The sequence below is a fragment of the Coregonus clupeaformis genome, chromosome 20, assembly GCF_020615455.1.
Source record: "Coregonus clupeaformis isolate EN_2021a chromosome 20, ASM2061545v1, whole genome shotgun sequence".
NCBI lineage: Eukaryota > Metazoa > Chordata > Actinopteri > Salmoniformes > Salmonidae > Coregonus > Coregonus clupeaformis.
Genome location: NC_059211.1, coordinates 45,436,196 through 45,452,982, shown reverse-complemented (window position 1 = coordinate 45,452,982; position 16,787 = coordinate 45,436,196). Strand labels below are relative to the sequence as shown.

Sequence of the window (16,787 nt, the reverse complement as noted above, 5' to 3'; positions counted from 1 at the left end):
TCATTCTGGTCAGACTCACACACACTGTGATGACCATGTGGTCCCAAGCTGGAATGCATGGGCAAACACTGGAGCATGTTAGAGTGCAGCCTCATATTGTCTCTCTTCGCCTTGGCCTACGCTGTTATTTTGCGGCTTTCATTGGGCTATGTCTCTGTTTATGTCCATGCGTGCAGTTCATGGTTTGAGTGCTTAAGACGAGGAAAACTGCTTTTTGAGAAAGTCATTGAGTGCTTCTCACACTGTCAACACACACTCAGTAACTACTAGCTTCTATCAGACTGAAACAGGACCGTATTGATCAAATGGCCCAGTTCAAAGGGTATCTTAGTAGGACCGTTAGACCAGTGCCCTTTCAAACATTTCACAGACAGTAGTCTGACTTACTGATAGCAGTTATAGTACTCCTTACTGATCTTGCTTTCTTCCCTCACTTCTGATACACATGAAATAATGGAGAGTCATTACAGCAGATTTTCTATTATTTTACTGAAAGAGATAAATTAACTCTGCAAAGAGTGGAATTAACACAGTGATTTATAAGAACCCCGGGGTGGTGTTAATTACCAGAGTTGAGGGTGATTGTGTCATTTTCACTCTGTGTAGAGTAAATCACTCAGAACCATGCCCATCACTGGTTGTTCCAGTTTAGATGGTTTAGGTAGTCTCTTTTATTAATCTTACTAATAACCCTGGCGGTCATTCTGAATGCAGGTTGCGGGTGAATCAAAATTACAATTGTTGTTTACTCCTACCAGTGTCATTACAAATGTATTCTGACTCATAGCATAATACTAAATAAATTGACTCTGAGTAGGGTAAACACTGAAATGTTTTATTGTTACCCTAACAGCCAGAGTGGCTGGATTCCAATAGGAATTAAACATCACTTTACAAGCCAGCATAATGTGGCGTTTCAGGCCACTGTATTAGGGTAACAATAAAACATTTCAGTGTTTACCCTGATCAGAGTCAATTTATTTAGTATTTTGACTTTCCCACATAATTGGAAGAGGTGTCAACTCTAACATGGCCTATTAGCTAGAAAGGTACAGTGGGGAGAACAAGTATTTGATACACTGCCGATTTTGCAGGTTTTCTTACTTACAAAGCATGTAGAGGTCTGTAATTTTTATCATAGGTACATTTCAACTGTGAGAGACGGAATGTAAAACAAAAATCCAGAAAATCACATTGTATGATTTTTAAGTAATTAATTTGCATTTTATTGGGTCGTGGCTGGGTCTTCCAGCATGACAACGACCCGAAACACACAGCCAGGGCAACTAAGGAGTGGCTCCATAAGAAGCATCTCAAGGTCCTGGAGTGTGGCCGGTAGTCCCATAGGGCGACGCACATTGGCCCATTGGATGCAACTCAGCATTCTTTGTCCTCCAAACACAACGAGTTGAGTTTTTACCAAAAAGTTATATTTTGGTTTCATCTGACCATATGACATTCTCCCAATCCTCTTCTGGATCATCCAAATGCACTCTAGCAAACTTCAGACGGGCCTGGACATGTACTGGCTTAAGCAGGGGGACACGTCTGGCACTGCAGGATTTGAGTCCCTGGCGGCGTAGTGTGTTACTGATGGTAGGCTTTGTTACTTTGGTCCCAGCTCTCTGCAGGTCATTCACTAGGTCCCCCCGTGTGGTTCTGGGATTTTTGCTCACCGTTCTAGTGATCATTTTGACCCCACTGGGTGAGATCTTGCGTGGAGCCCCAGATTGAGGGAGATTATCAGTGGTATTGTATGTCTTCCATTTCCTAATAATTGCTCCCACAGTTGATTTCTTCAAACCAAGCTACTTACCTATTGCAGATTCAGTCTTCCCAGCCTGGTGCAGGTCTACAATTTTGTTTCTGGTGTCCTTTGACAGCTCTTTGGTCTTGGCCATAGTGGAGTTTGGAGTGTGACTGTTTGAGGTTGTGGACAGGTGTCTTTTATACTGAAAACAAGTTCAAACAGGTGCCATTAATACAGGTAACGAGTGGAGGACAGAGGAGCCTCTTAAAGAAGAAGTTACAGGTCTGTGAGAGCCAGAAATCTTCCTTGTTTGTAGGTGACCAAATACTTAAGTTCCACCATAATTTGCAAATCAATTCATTAAAAATCCTACAATGTGATTTTCTGGATTTTCTTTCCTCAATTTGTCTGTCATAGTTGACGTGTACCTATGATGAAAATTACAGGCCTCTCTCGTCTTTTTAAGTGGGAGAACTTGCACAATTGGTGGCTGACTAAATACTTATTTTCCCCACTGTATATACAGTAGGGCAGCAGACTCTAAGTGCAGGGTTGAGTAGCCGGGTGGTAGCCGGCTAGTGATGGCTATTTAAGAGTCTAATGGCCTTGAGATAGAAGCTGTTTTTCAGTCTCTCAGTCCCAGCTTTGATGCACCTGTACTGACTTCGCCTTCTGGATGATAGCGGGGTGAACAGGCCGTGGCTCGGGTGGTTGATGTCCTTGATTATCTTTTTGGCCTTCCTGTGACATCGGGTGCTGTAGGTGTCCTGGAGGGCAGGCAATGTGCCCCTGGTGATGCTTTGGGCAGACCGTACCACCCTCTAGAGAGCTCTGTTTCTGAGGGTCTTAGGGTCCAAGCCAAATTTCTTCAGCCTCCTGAGGTTGAAGAGGCACTGTTGCGCCTGCTTCACCACACTCTCTGTGTGGGTAGACCATTTCAGATTGTCAGTGATGTGTACGTCGAGGAACTTGAAGCTTCCACCTTCTCCACTGCGGTCCCGTCGATGTGGATAGGGGCGTGCTCCCTCTACTGTTTCCTGAAGTCCACGATCAGCTCCTTCGTTTTGTTGACGTTGAGAGAGAGGTTAATTTCCTGGCCCCACTCTGCCAGGGCCCTCACCTCCTCCCTGTAGGGTGTCTAGTCATTGTTGGTAATCAGGCCTACTACTGTTGTGTCGTCTGCAAACTTGATGATTGAGTTGGAAGCGTGGGTGGCCACGCAGTCATGGGTGAACAGGGAGTACAGGAGGGGGCTGAGCACGCACCCTTGTGGGGCCCCTGTGTTGAGGATCAGCGAAGTGGAGGTGTTGTTTCCTACCTTCACCACCTGGGGGCAGCCCGTCAGGAAGTCCAGGACCCAGGTGCTCAGGGCGGGGTTCAGACCCAGGGCCCCAAGCTTAATGATGAGCTTGGATGTTACTATGGTGTTGAAGGCTGAGCCATAGTCAATGAACAGCATTCTGACATAGGTATTCCTCTTGTCCAGATGGGATAGGGCAGTGTGCAGTGCGCTGGCGATTGCATCGTCTGTGGATCTATTGGGGCGGTAAGCAAATTGAAGTGGGTCTAGGGTGTCAGGTAAGGTAGAGGTGAAATGATCTCAAAGCACTTCATGATGACAGAAGTGAGTGCTACGGAGCGATAGTCATTTAGTTAAGTTACCTTTGCTTTCTTGGGTACAGAAACAATGGTGGACATCTTGAAGCAAGTGGAGACAGCAGACTGGGATAGGGAGAGATTGAATATGTCCGTAAACACTCCAGCCAGCTGGTCTGCGCATGCTCTGAGGACGCGGCTAGGGATGCCGTCTGGGCCGGCAGCCTTGCAAGGGTTAACACGGTCACACACATTTCCTAGGTGGCAAAGGTACGGATTGATATTGTCTTTATCGGCCCCTACCACCACCTCGCAACTCATGCGACCCCAAACTGTTCACATTCCTCTTGTTTAAGCAAATTTCCTACAATTCTAAACATTTTGCCATGGGGCGGCGAGAACATTTTGCAGTTTTAAAGCTAATTTCCTGCAATTCTACACATTTTGACATGTTTTATGTGTGTTTATATGATACCTGAGAGAGTCAACAAAATCAATGGGGGCTCCCTGGGGGTCGAGGCACCCATGGGCACATAATCCGACCATGATAGCTACAAGATTTAGATAGCTGGTTAGCCTAACTTACCTACCTGTAATATACTGTAGTATACTATAGTATTTACTGTAGTGTTTTTGCAGACATTACTGTAGTATTTACTATAGTATTTTTGTTTTATTATCTTTGACATAGAAGTGGAGGCTTCTCCTTCAGGAAACAGACTGGAGAAATACTAAAGAGCACATTTTCCGTAAGACTGGGTCTGAACAGATAGTTCAGCACTTTCCTATAACCCGTAGGGAACACAATACAGCGAGGGAAAAAAGTATTTGATCCCCTGCTGATTTTGTACGTTTGCCCACTGACAAAGACATGATCAGTCTATAATTTTATTGGTAGGTTTATTTGGCTGGAATGGGCTACAAGACCATCTCCAAACAGCTTGGTAAGTAGGTGACAACAGTTGGTGTGATTATTCGCAAATGGAAGACACACAAAATAACTGTCAATCTCCCTCGGCCTGGGGCTCCATGCAAGATCTCACCTCGTGGAGTTGCAATGATCATGAGAACGGTGAGGAATCATCCCAGAACTACACGGGAGGATCTTGTCAATGATCTCAAGGCAGCTGGGACCATAGTCACCAAGAAAACAATTGGTAACACACTACGCCGTGAAGGACTGAAATCCTGCAGCGCCCGCAAGGTCCCCCTGCTCAAGAAAGCACATATACATGCCCGTCTGAAGTTTGCCAATGAACATCTGAATGATTCAGTGGAGAACTGGGTGAAAGTGTTGTGGTCAGATGAGACCAAAATCAAGCTCTTTAGCATCAACTCAACTCGCCGTGTTTGGAGGAGGAGGAATGCTGCCTATGACCCCAAGAACACCATCACCACCGTCAAACATGGAGGTGGAAACATTATGCTTTGGGGGTGTTTCTCTGCTAAGGGGACAGGACAACCTCACCGCATCAAAGGGATGATGGACGGGGCCATGTACCGTCAAATCTTGGGTGAGAACCTCCTTCCCTCAGCCAGGGCATTGAAAATGGGTCGTGGATGGGTATTCCAGCATGACAATGACCCAAAACACATGGCCAAGGCAACAAAGGAGTGGCTCAAGAAGAAGCACATTAAAGTCCTGGAGTGGCCTAGTCTCCAGACCTTAATCCCATAGAAAATCTGTGGAGGGAGCTGAAGGTTTGAGTCGCCAAACATCAGCCTCGAAACCTTAATGACTTGGAGAAGATCTGCAAAGAGGAGTGGGACAAAATCCCTCCTGAGATGTGTGCAACCCTGGTGGCCAACTACAAGAAACGTCTGACCTCTGTGATTGCCAACAAGGGTTTTGCCACCAAGTACTAAGTCATGTTTTGCAGAGGGGTCAAATACTTATTTCCCTCATTAAAATGCAAATCAATTTATAACTTTTTTACATGCGTTTTTCTGGATTTTCTTGTTGTTATTCTGTCTCTCACTTTTCAAATAAACCTACCATTAAAATTATAGACTGGTCATTTCTTTGTCAGTGGGCAAACGTACAAAATCAGCAGGGGATCAAATACTTTTTTCCCTCACTGTATATAGTCTATACTTGGCATGTAGGGTTTCTCACTTATGGGTGGCACAAATTGCGATATGGGGGAGGGGAATGGGCAGATTAAATACAGTAGTATTTACTATGGTTAGAAAAGTGTTGTGTTTTTGCGGACTGTAGTGTTTGTGCGGACATTACTGTAGTATTTACTACAGTGGTTTTTGTGTGGATAATACTGTAGTATTTACGATAGCGTTCTACAGTGTACTACAACATTCTATAGTAAGTACTACACATTATCGAGGGATACTACAGTGTGTAGTATAGTATTCTATAGTATACTACAGTTTACTACAGAATTCTATAGTAAGAACTGTAGCATTCTATAGTAAATTGTAATATTTTGTCATGTGGGTAAGGAGAGCATTTTTGCTAACCCTTACCCTAAACCTTTTTCTAACCTTAACCTCAGTCTCCTAACCTGCTATGTTAATTATCCTAACATGCAGCATAAGTTCTCCTAACCTGCTACGAAAAAGTCACTTCAGTTTCGAAGTGGTGTGAAAAGAGTAAAGCGAACAGTGTGATAAGAAGCAGCAGAGCTTGACGGGGCATGCCCGTTGGAAGTTTCTGCGATCAGACAAGGTCGTAACTATGGATTGGATACCACGAAATTTGAGAAAAAGGGGTCAAATTGGGAAAAATAAATACATACAAAAAATTTAAGAATGAATGTACCACCAACTGTAGACAATAGGTGTCATGGTTAAATCCTTTCTTCTCTCAAGCTGTATCCAATAGAGGCATTTTTAGCTTGGCTCCACATTCTACCAATTACAATGTCTCCACAAAATGAGCTGCCACTGCTTGAGTCACTGTTGTTTTCCACCTACTATTATAGGCAGCTCTCTGTCTCACTGCTGGCTCTCACTAAGACATCACCCTCATGTGGCCTTGTCCCCATAGCAGCCTTTCACTGTTATGTTATGTTCTGTGTTCATTGGTAATGGATGGCAATACTTTAAATCCTCTTGAAATTGTATTCTAATCCAATAAAATTGTATTACCCTTATGAAAAAAGATTGCAGTCAGAGTGCAGTATAACTGCAGTACACTGTAGTAAAAACTGTAGTTAGAGTGGAGTATAAGTGCAGTTATTCTGAAATTACTGCGTCCAAAATACCACAGTCGACTGCAGTTACTGCACTTTTACTGCAGTTTCAAAACTGCAATCTTTTTTTGTAAGGGTATTCTCTCTCCAAACCATTTGACCAAGTTTTAGGTCCATCATCCAATTATTACAGGCCCAGTGCAGTCAGAAACGTGATTTTCCTGTGTTTTATATATATTTCCACATTATGAGGTTGTAATAATACTGTGAAATTGTGAGAATTATAATAATGCCCCTTTAGTGTACGAGCTGTTTGAAAAGACCGCCTGAAATTTCAGCATGTTTTGGTGGGATGGAGTTTTGGCTGCCTGGTGACATTACCAGGGGGTAAATTAGTTAATAGACCAATAAGAAAGAGAGTTCCAAACCTCTCTGCCAATAACAGATAGTTTTCAGGTTTCCCCTCCCCACTCAGACCACTCCAAGACAGTCCTAGCAAAATTATTGCTTGAGAAATTGCTCTTTGCTAAAAAGCTATTTTTGTTTATTTTTGACCATTTTAGTTGAAATAATTTGAGATTGAGATTTTAAAAAAACGGCTGCATTGGACCTTAAACCGATTTGTCATATAACTCCATTCTGCAACTCTCTAAACCAGCCATACTCAACAGGAGGACCACAGTCCGGATCCGGACCCAGAACGAGGTCAATACGGACCACGGGTCCCGATTTAATTTAAAATATAATAGTAGAACGCTCAAGGTGCAATTTTGAAATTTGGTATTGCATGGGCAGTTTTCCTCTTGTTATGTCATTCACTGACAGATTAGAGAGCTATTTATAACCTGTCAGAAATGTCCAGTTGATTAACTAGCCCATGTTAGCTAGGTAGGTAAATTAGGCTAACCAGCTATCTAAATCTTGTACTCATCACGGCCGGATTATGTGCCATTGGGGGCCCCCATTGATTTTGTTGACTCACTCAGGTATCATATAAACACACATAAGACATGTCAAAATTTCTAGAATTGCAGGAAATTAGCTTTAAAACTGCAAAATGTTCTCGCCACCCCATGGCAAAATGTGTAGGATTGTAGGAAATTTGCTTAAAAACTGCAAAATGTTATTTTCGCCAACAAGAGGGATGTGAACAGTTTGTGGTCACATGGGTCGCGAGGTGGTGGGAGGGGCCGATTAAGACAATATCAATCCGTACCTTTGCCACCTAGGAAATGTGTGTGACCGGACCTTCTCAAATAGTAGTTGATCAAACCTCCAGTGAAATAGAGTAGAAATGTACTATCATAACAGAAAAGCCACATGGCTCTTTATCAAGTATGTTAATTAACAGGTTTTGAACCATTTCACTGCATCTATTTCAGGAAGCTTCAATGAATTTCAGTCATCTGTGATGGAGCATAATCACATCCTTTAGCCTATTATCACGTCCAGTTGGGTTTGACTGTAAAACAGCTGAATGCATCCAAACTTCAGGAGCCATCTATTCCATAGTTTATAGGGCAAACTAACCCATGTTTTGATTCTCATGGGACCCATTTGTATTTTCAATTCATATCTAGGCTTTACAGAAGCATTCATTGCATTTGCAGACTTTCCCTTTACAAACCATCCATTTCAGATACAAACTGTCCCCTAATGTAGCGAGCGAGAGTTTTCTCCTTCCCCATAAGCAAAAATGGAAAAGAGAAGAGCAGAGAAAGGAGAGTAAACCATGCAACGGTCTGCAGGCAAGCAAGCAGGCCTAGTGTGAGAGAGAGAGAGAGAGAGAGAGAGAGAGAGAGAGAGAGAGAGAGAGAGAGAGAGAGAGAGAGAGAGAGAGAGAGAGAGAGAGAGAGAGAGAGAGAGAGAGAGAGAGAGAGAGAGAGAGAGAGTAAACAGTCTGAGAGGGGTTCTGCAGCAGTCTCAGTCTAGGTTCATGTTCTCTTTGGACAGGCGTTGTGCTCCAGGCCCGGGGCCTGACTGGTCAATGCTGCACTGACGTCTGGCACCCAGGGGCGGCAGGTAGCCTAGCAGTTAAGCGCTTTGGGCCAGTAACTGAAAGGTCGTTGATTTGAATCCCCGAGCCGGCAAGGTGGAAAAAGCTGCTGTTCTGCACTTGAGCAAGGCAGTTAACCCACAACAACTGCTCCATGGGTGCTGATGATGTTGATTAAGGCAGCCCCCTGCACCTCTCTGCTTCAGAGGGGTTGGGCTAAATGCGGAAGACACATTTTGGTTGAATGCATTCAGTTGTGCAACTGACTAGGTATCCCAGCCCTGACAATATATTTATACACACTCTGTTACTGTCGCTTCGACTGCGGCTCCAAGCACTATTATTTCACAGTGGGGTGTGCTGTCACCCGTAAATCTATAAAGCTGTGGATGACTTACGGGGTCACTGGGAACAACCGTCTCAGACACAGAGAGGTAAGCAGACGTTCAGCACCTGAGACCTGCGGCGGCAAGGGCCATGTGTGACAGACATCCAGGGGCTCTGCAGGGATACAGCAGAGAGCCCTGTTTCGAAATGGGATTATGTCATTTCACAGGGAAGGATACACGGGTTAATGGGATAATACCTAATTTGTTGATCCCACATGATGATGAGCAGATCTGTTGCTGTCTATGTGTTTATATGTAGAATAATGTACACAAACATCATGTGAATGATATACTGATGATATACAGTATGGGAATGATACATATCTCAGCCATCTCATCCTGTGGGGACATGATGTATGTCTCTGCCAAATGGGTGAAAAGGAGAACTTACCCACCTAGATTTTATCATGTAGATGTGTTTATCTTTAAGTCACACTATATTTAGATTGGCTTTATGAAGAATTATCTTTTGGGGCAGGAGAGGTGAGAGGAATGACATACGGGTAAGCATTCATTGAATGCCATCATTCAAATACACAAACTCAGCACTTACTCAATATTCAGTAAAGTAGTGATCTGTCTAAAAATATCTGCTTTTAACAACTTGCATACAATCCAAAGTCCATGGTATGACTTGTTTCTAAATCATATTGCTTAACACATCATAGTCAATCCCAGTGGGTTGTGGTGCAGTATCACACTTTGCCCTGGATTTAACAGGAAATGCCCCTGGACAGAATCACAAACCCCACAACTCAGTAGGCAAAATCATGGTTGACTTTACTAGCTACTTCTGTCCATATTTGACTAATTCCATGTAGCAAAGGCCTGGATCACATCTACTGGGTTTCTATTGGTTTCTATTGAGCTGGTGCAGTGGGCCTGTTCCAGTTCCAGAGTGAGTGAGGGACCACATGGGGAACCAGGAGGCCTGGGTCTACTGCAATCTGCACAGCCACCTGGGATCCCCTGGAAAATACAAGGTCCCTTCCTGTGACAGAAATCTGGAGGGGAGAGAGGAAACCTAATGTGTTGGCTGCAGAGTGTGTTGGCTGCAGAGTGTAGGGTAGTTCAGTGCCCATGCTCTGGCACCCCAGAGGAAAAGGAGAAAGGCTTGGAGAGAGGATGAGAGGCACATAGAGGGAGAGGGAGACAATACATTTGGGAGACAAAACACATAGGAAAATGGAAGTTAAAGAATAGAAAAAGGTAGAGGATGGATTAGTGGAAGAGTAGAGTAACTTAATACAGTGATTGTTTCCTCATTAAAGTGATGATGAATGGAGCCAGAAAGGATAGTTATCATAGCTTTCTATGTGGCTGTCCTGAGGCAGACGTTCTGGCTAGTGTTACAGAGAGACTGGGAAGACAATTGAGTGAACAGACTTCCTTTGTCAATAACATCAGTACAGTTGAAGTCAGAAGTTTACATACACCTTAGCCAAAAACTCAGTTTTTCAAAATTCCTGACATTTAATCCTAGTAAAAATGCCCTGTCTTAGGTCAGTTAGGATCACCACTTTATTTTAAGAATGTGAAATGTCAGAATAATAGTAGAGAGAATGATTTATTTCAGCTTTTATTTATTTCATCACATTCCCAGTGGATCAGAAGTTTACATACACTCAATTAGTATTTGATAGAATTGCCTTTAAATTGTTTAACTTGGGTCAAACGTTTTGGGTAGCCTTCCACAAGCTTCCCACAATAAGTTGGCAGAGCTGGTGTAACTGAGTCAGGTTTGTAGGCCTCCTTGCTCGCACACACTTTTACAGTTCTGCCCACAAATTATCTATAGAATTGAGGTCAGGGCTTTGTGATGGCCACTCCAATACCTTGACTTTGTTGTCCTTAAGCCATTTTGCCACAACTTTGGAAGTATGCTTGGGGTCATTGTCCATTTGGAAGACCCATTTGCGACCAATCTTTAACTTCCTGACTGATGTCTTGAGATGTTGCTTCAATATATCCACATAATTTTCCTTCCTCATGATGCCATCTATTTTGTGAAGTGCACCAGTCCCTCCTGCAGCAAAGCACCCCCACAGCATGATGCTGCCACCCCCATGCTTCATGTTTGGGATGGTGTTCTTCGGCTTGCAAGCAACCCCCTTTTTCCTCCAAACATAACGATGGTCATTATGGCCAAACAGTTCTATTTTTGTTTCATCAAACCAGAGGACATTTCTCCAAAAAGTATGATCTTTGTCCCCATGTGCAGTTGCAAACCGTAGTCTGGTTTTTTTATGGCGGTTTTGGAGCAGTGGCTTCTTCCTTGCTGAGGGCCTTTCAGGTTATGTCGATATAGGACTCGTTTTACTGTGGATATAGATACTTTTGTACCTGTTTCCTCCAGCATCTTCACAGGGTCCTTTGCTGTTGTTCTGGGATTGATTTGCACTTTTCGCACCAAAGTACGTTCATCTCTAGGAGACAGAACCTGAGCGGTATGACGGCTGCGTGGTCCCATGGTGTTTATACTTGCGTACTATTGTTTGTACAGATGAACGTGGTACCTTCAGGTGTTTGGAAATTGCTCCCAAGGATGAACCAGACTTGTGGAGGTCTACAATATTTTTTCTGAGGTCTTGGCTGATTTCTTTTGATTTTCCCATGATGTCAAGCAAAGAGGCACTGAGTTTGAAGGTAGGCCTTGAAATACATCCACAGGTACACCTCCAATTGACTCAAATGATGTCAATTAGCCTATCAGAAGCTTCTAAAGCCATGACATCATTTTCTGGAATTTTCCAAGCTGTTTAAAGGCACAGTCAACTTAGTGTATGTAAACTTCTGACCCACTGGAATTGTGATACAGTGAATTATAAGTGAAATAATCTGTCTGTAAACAATTTTTTGAAAAATGACTTGTGTCATGCACAAAGTATGTGTCCTAACTGACTTGCCAAAACTATAGTTTGTTAACAAGACATTTATGGAGTGGTTTTAAAACTAGTTTTAATGACTACAACCTATGTGCATGTAAACTTCCGACTTCAACTGTATATATTCAACGAGACACTACAAACTCACCAAGAAGAAATACTTGAGAGAGCAAAGTAGTTTGCAGTTTCTGTTAAGCATGACCAGTTCCCATAATAGAGAAGAGGTGCTTCCTAAAATATTGTACGCATCTAGGCCCGCTGAGTGTGAACAAAAGGCTTGATACACGATACTCTCTCAATAGAGAGATACTGTACTCCTTAGATAAAGATGGTGGCGTTTAGGTCAAAATGACCTTCATCAGCCAGAGAGAGATACTGTACTTAAGAGTTTAGTCCAACATCATAACACTGACTTTCTCATCACCCGATCTGACCCCATCCATTCCCCAGCCGAGCAGATAATCTCTGGTTACCACTGATTATTTTCATTAGTCTGTTTTTGTTATTATTCATTCTGCGTATTAAGGATGTGAAATATTGCTGACTGATACAGATTCACTTGGACTAATATTTGGGCCCCTTTGGGTCCACAGAACTGGGTTTGTCCAGTCAGAAGGGACACCCCTGACCTCCAGGATCGTCATGGGTCCAGAGAGGAGTTAGATATCAAGATGAGGGACAAGAAGACTCAGCTCATTTATTAGTATCTGTGTGGATTTATTGGTTTTAGTAGACAACAGAAAACAGTGAGTGAAAGGACATTACCATATTTCTACGTAGTTGTTCTTTATTGTCCAGCTCCTGTGCCAGGTTGGATTCACACTGAATGGATACACTGTGGAGGAGACAACTGGGTGAGAACTACTAGGCAGCAGCCAGCAGGACCCCCTAATTGGGCTCAGGATGCCAGTGTCAAGATGTAATAGTTTAGTTAATGATTTTTCTGAATGGCAAGGAAAATGCAACGACAAACCCCAAATCTATGTGAATACATTAGATCACTCTCTAATTAATTATGTTTATATGCAAGAATGGATATGATGAAATCATGTTTAGGACATTGTTTTCTTCCAACAAACCAACATTGTTTTCTTCCAACAATCCTCCCTGTGTGGCGATAACTGTACACGGAAAATATCAAATAAAATAGAGAAATAATAGAAAAGTAAAACATAATAAATAATAAATAAATAACAATGAGTAAAGATAACTTGGCTATATTCACGGGGTATCAGTACCGAGTCTATATGCAGGGGTACGAGGTAATTGAGGTTTAAAGGTCTTACTCACATCGGCTACAGAGAGCGTGATCACACAGTCGTCCGGGAAACAGCTGGTGCTCTTACGCATGGTTCAGTGTTGTTTGCCTCAAAGCGAGCATAGAAGGCATTTAGCTCATCTGGTAGGCTCGCGTCACTGGGCAGCTTGCGGATGAGTTCCCCTTTGTAATCCATGATAGTTTGCAAGCCCTGCCACATCCAATGAGTGTCAAAGCCGGTGTAGTAGGATTCGATCTTAGTCCTGTATTGATGCTTTGCCTGTTTCATGGTTCATCAGAGGGCATATTGGGATTTCTTATACGCGCCCAGGTTTGTGTCCCGCTCCTTGAAAGAGGCAGCTCTAGCCTTTAGCTCAGTGAGGATGTTGCCTGTAAATCCATGGTTTCTGGTTGGGATATGTACATACGATCACTGTGGGGACGAGGTCATCTATGCACTTATTAATGAAGCCGGTGACTGATGTGGTAAACTCCTCAATGCCATCGGATGAGTCCCGGAACATATTCCAGTCTGAGCTAGCAAAACAGTCCCGTAGCTTAGCATCCGCTTCATGGGACCACTGTTACTTCCTGTGTGATTTTTAGCTTGTAAGCAGGAATCAGGAGGATAGAGTTATGGTCAGATTTGCCAAATGGAGGGCGAGGGAGAGTTTTGTTTGCGACTCTGTGTGTGGAGTAAAGGTGAGTTTTTTCACCTCTGTTGCACCGGTGACATGCTGGTAGAAATTAGGTAAAATGGATTTCAGGTTTCCTGCATTAAAATCACCGGCCCCTAGGAGCGCTGCCTCTGGTTGCGCATTTTCTTGTTCACTTATGGCCCTATACAGCTTGTTGAGTGTGGTCTTAGTACCAGCATCGGTTTGTGGTGGACAGCAACGAAAAATATAGATGAAAGCTCTCTTGGTAAATAGTATGGTCTACACAGTTTATCATGAGGTATTCTAACTCAGGCATGTAGAACCTGGAGACTTCCTTAATATTAGAGATCGCACACCAGCTGTTGTTAACAAAGAGACACACACCACCCCCCTTGAGCTTACCGGACGCTGCCATTCTGTCCTGCCAATGCATAGCAAAACCAGCTAGTTGTATTTTATCGATGTACTTGTTCAGCCAAGTTTCCGAGAAACATAGGATATTACAGTTCTTCAGGTCCTGTTGATAGGATAGTCTCGAACGGAGCTGGGGGAATGGGCTAGGGTTAGGGCTAAGGTAAGGGTTACTGCTGTGAGTACATTAAATTGTATTTGCCACATGCTCCGAATACAACATGTGTAGACCTTACAGTGCAATGTTTACTTACAAGCCCTTAACCAACAATGCAATTTTTAAGAAAAAATTAAAGAGCAGCAGTAAAATTAAATAACAGTAGGGAGGTTATATACAGGGGGTACCGGTACAGAGTCAATGTGGGGGGGCACCGGTTATTCGAGGTAATTGAGGTAATATGTACATGTGGGTAGAGTTAAAGTGACTATGCATAAATAATAAACAGAGTAGCAGCAGCGTAAAAGAGGAGGTTGGGTTGGGGTATTAATCTCTCTCGTTCATTCTCTTACATTCACTGCTGTGTGTGTATGATGACCGTGAACAAAGCCCTGTGCCTAATGAAGACTATCCTCTATCAGCTGTAATATACTGACTCCTTGTGGGAAACCTTTATAACTGCAGTCTTATATATAACTGCAATACTTTATATATTATTTTCCCATGGTGCCAGTTTGAGAAATGTGGTTTGCATAATAGTGAGCACCAGTAAATAATACGTTTTCGTTGTATTCGTGTGTATTGGCTAGGAAGTACTATATTGTTGAGGCAGGGGAAGCAGAGAAACGGCAAAACTGTCACATTTTCATATTAGAATGAATGGGTATTCTGCTTGTTGCATGGATTTTAAAACTTGTGCTGCTATACTTAATTTGCTTTTATACTTTGGTTCTATACATCACAAATAAGACAACTTTACAGATATAAAACAAGCAATCGAATAATTCAGTGTTTGGATAGTGTACCATACACCAAACTGATATCTACTAACTGGATAGTATTTAAAACAATGGTTTAGCCTTCTAATAATATTTCACGTCACATGGAAATTCAAAGTTGCCGTTTTCCATAAAAGAAGGTTCTACCGAGATTTGAACTCGGATCGCTGGATTCAAAGTCCAGAGTGCTAACCATTACACCATAGAACCTTGCTGCGCATGTGTACCGAAATTAGGAAATATAAAGATGATCTATGATAGTATTGATCAAATGTGGACATGATGTAGATGTAAAAATCTGTTTCGGATTATTATATTCGCTTACCCAGCGCGGGCGCGGGTAGTTAGACCCAGCCAACCAATATTTATCGGTGGCTGACAAACCATTTCCCCTCCATTTCAATGCAATTGCAATGCCACAAATGAACGGGAGGCGGCAACCTTTGCTCATCATCAAAGACAGACTTCCTTTCTAAGAATGCTCATGTGGTGACCAAGGTGAAAACAGAATGATTTGGGAGCTTTGACAAATGGTAATGCAATGAAAATGTTATATCTTCAAATGTGTTTTCATCTGCTTGTTACTGTAGCTAGTAGACAAAAAACATATTAAATGTAGCCTACGTGCATAGATAAAGAGATACTGTATTGGTTTGACAAATATAAGCCTAAAACCACAATTGGTGGGAATGGCCATGAACAGGTTTTTCTAGGTGTGTGAAAAGAACAGGTCCCACTCTAAGCCTACTACTGTGTGTAATGAATGACAGAGTAGGGTGAAGCTGATGTAATTTGCAAGTCAATGTTATCCTCCTCCTGCAGAGTGTGTTAGAATTCAATATGAATTGCTCATGCCAAGGTACTGTTTCGCACTGGACTGTATTAAGGTAAGCTACAATGTGAAAAAATACACTGGTATCTTGTTCATACAGAGAACAAGAGAAACAGAGAATATTGCCATCATGAGAGCTCAAGAGAGCAATACAGTATGTCAGATATTGACAATGACCACTTCAAAGATCTTAATAGGCCTACATTTTCATAGTCATATTACATAAATATTGTGTTGTTAAGCTAAGGGAATCATATTTTTATGGTGGCACATGGTTTATTCCAAAGAGAAAATGCGTAGCTTGTTTTTGGTTGAGCAATGTCTGCTGTTTGTGTTCACATCCACAAAGAACAACGAACAAGTATATTTAAAAAAAGCCTACATTCTATCACTCTAACATACCATTAGACTTTATGTAACTAAGTCATTGATGTGGATGTGGTTTACTGTTTCAATTGCTAGTGTAGTATGGACATACAGTACTGCATCAGAAATGTGAGGAACTGTTGAGTGGGGACTGCAACATGAAAGGAGAGCAGTGTAATTCCTAAGTTCCCAGATACACATGCCTGCGGGTGTTAATGTGCCTGAGCCTGTGTCAGGTGTGTGTGTGTTTTGTGATTTGTGTTAATGAGTGCATGAACGTGTGTCTCTGTATGTGTGTGTCCGCATGAACGTGTGTGTGTGTGTGTGTGTGTGGCTGCTGATGTGGGTAATTACCCCTTCTTTCCCCCCAGAGGTCAGGAGGAGAGAGAGGAGGGGGGGATGGGGGGAGGTTCCCAGGGGAGGAGAGACCAATAAATCACTGTGCCGTCTCTGTGCTGACACCAGGCTTGTCTGCTGGGGGGAGGCTCACAACAACACTGTGGCCTTGTCTCTCTGTCACTCACCCCCATGCTGGGCAGAAGCCATCCCCATGCTGTCCT

General features: G+C 42.8%; 1 non-coding gene across 1 annotated transcript; it reads right to left on the bottom strand.

The window, feature by feature from the left end:
* Nucleotides 1-15,167: 15,167 nt before the first annotated feature.
* trnaq-uug lies at nt 15,168-15,239 on the bottom strand. Its single transcript has one exon. It is a non-coding gene; the product is annotated as a tRNA-Gln (tRNA).
* Between the last annotated feature and the right edge of the window lie 1,548 nt (nt 15,240-16,787).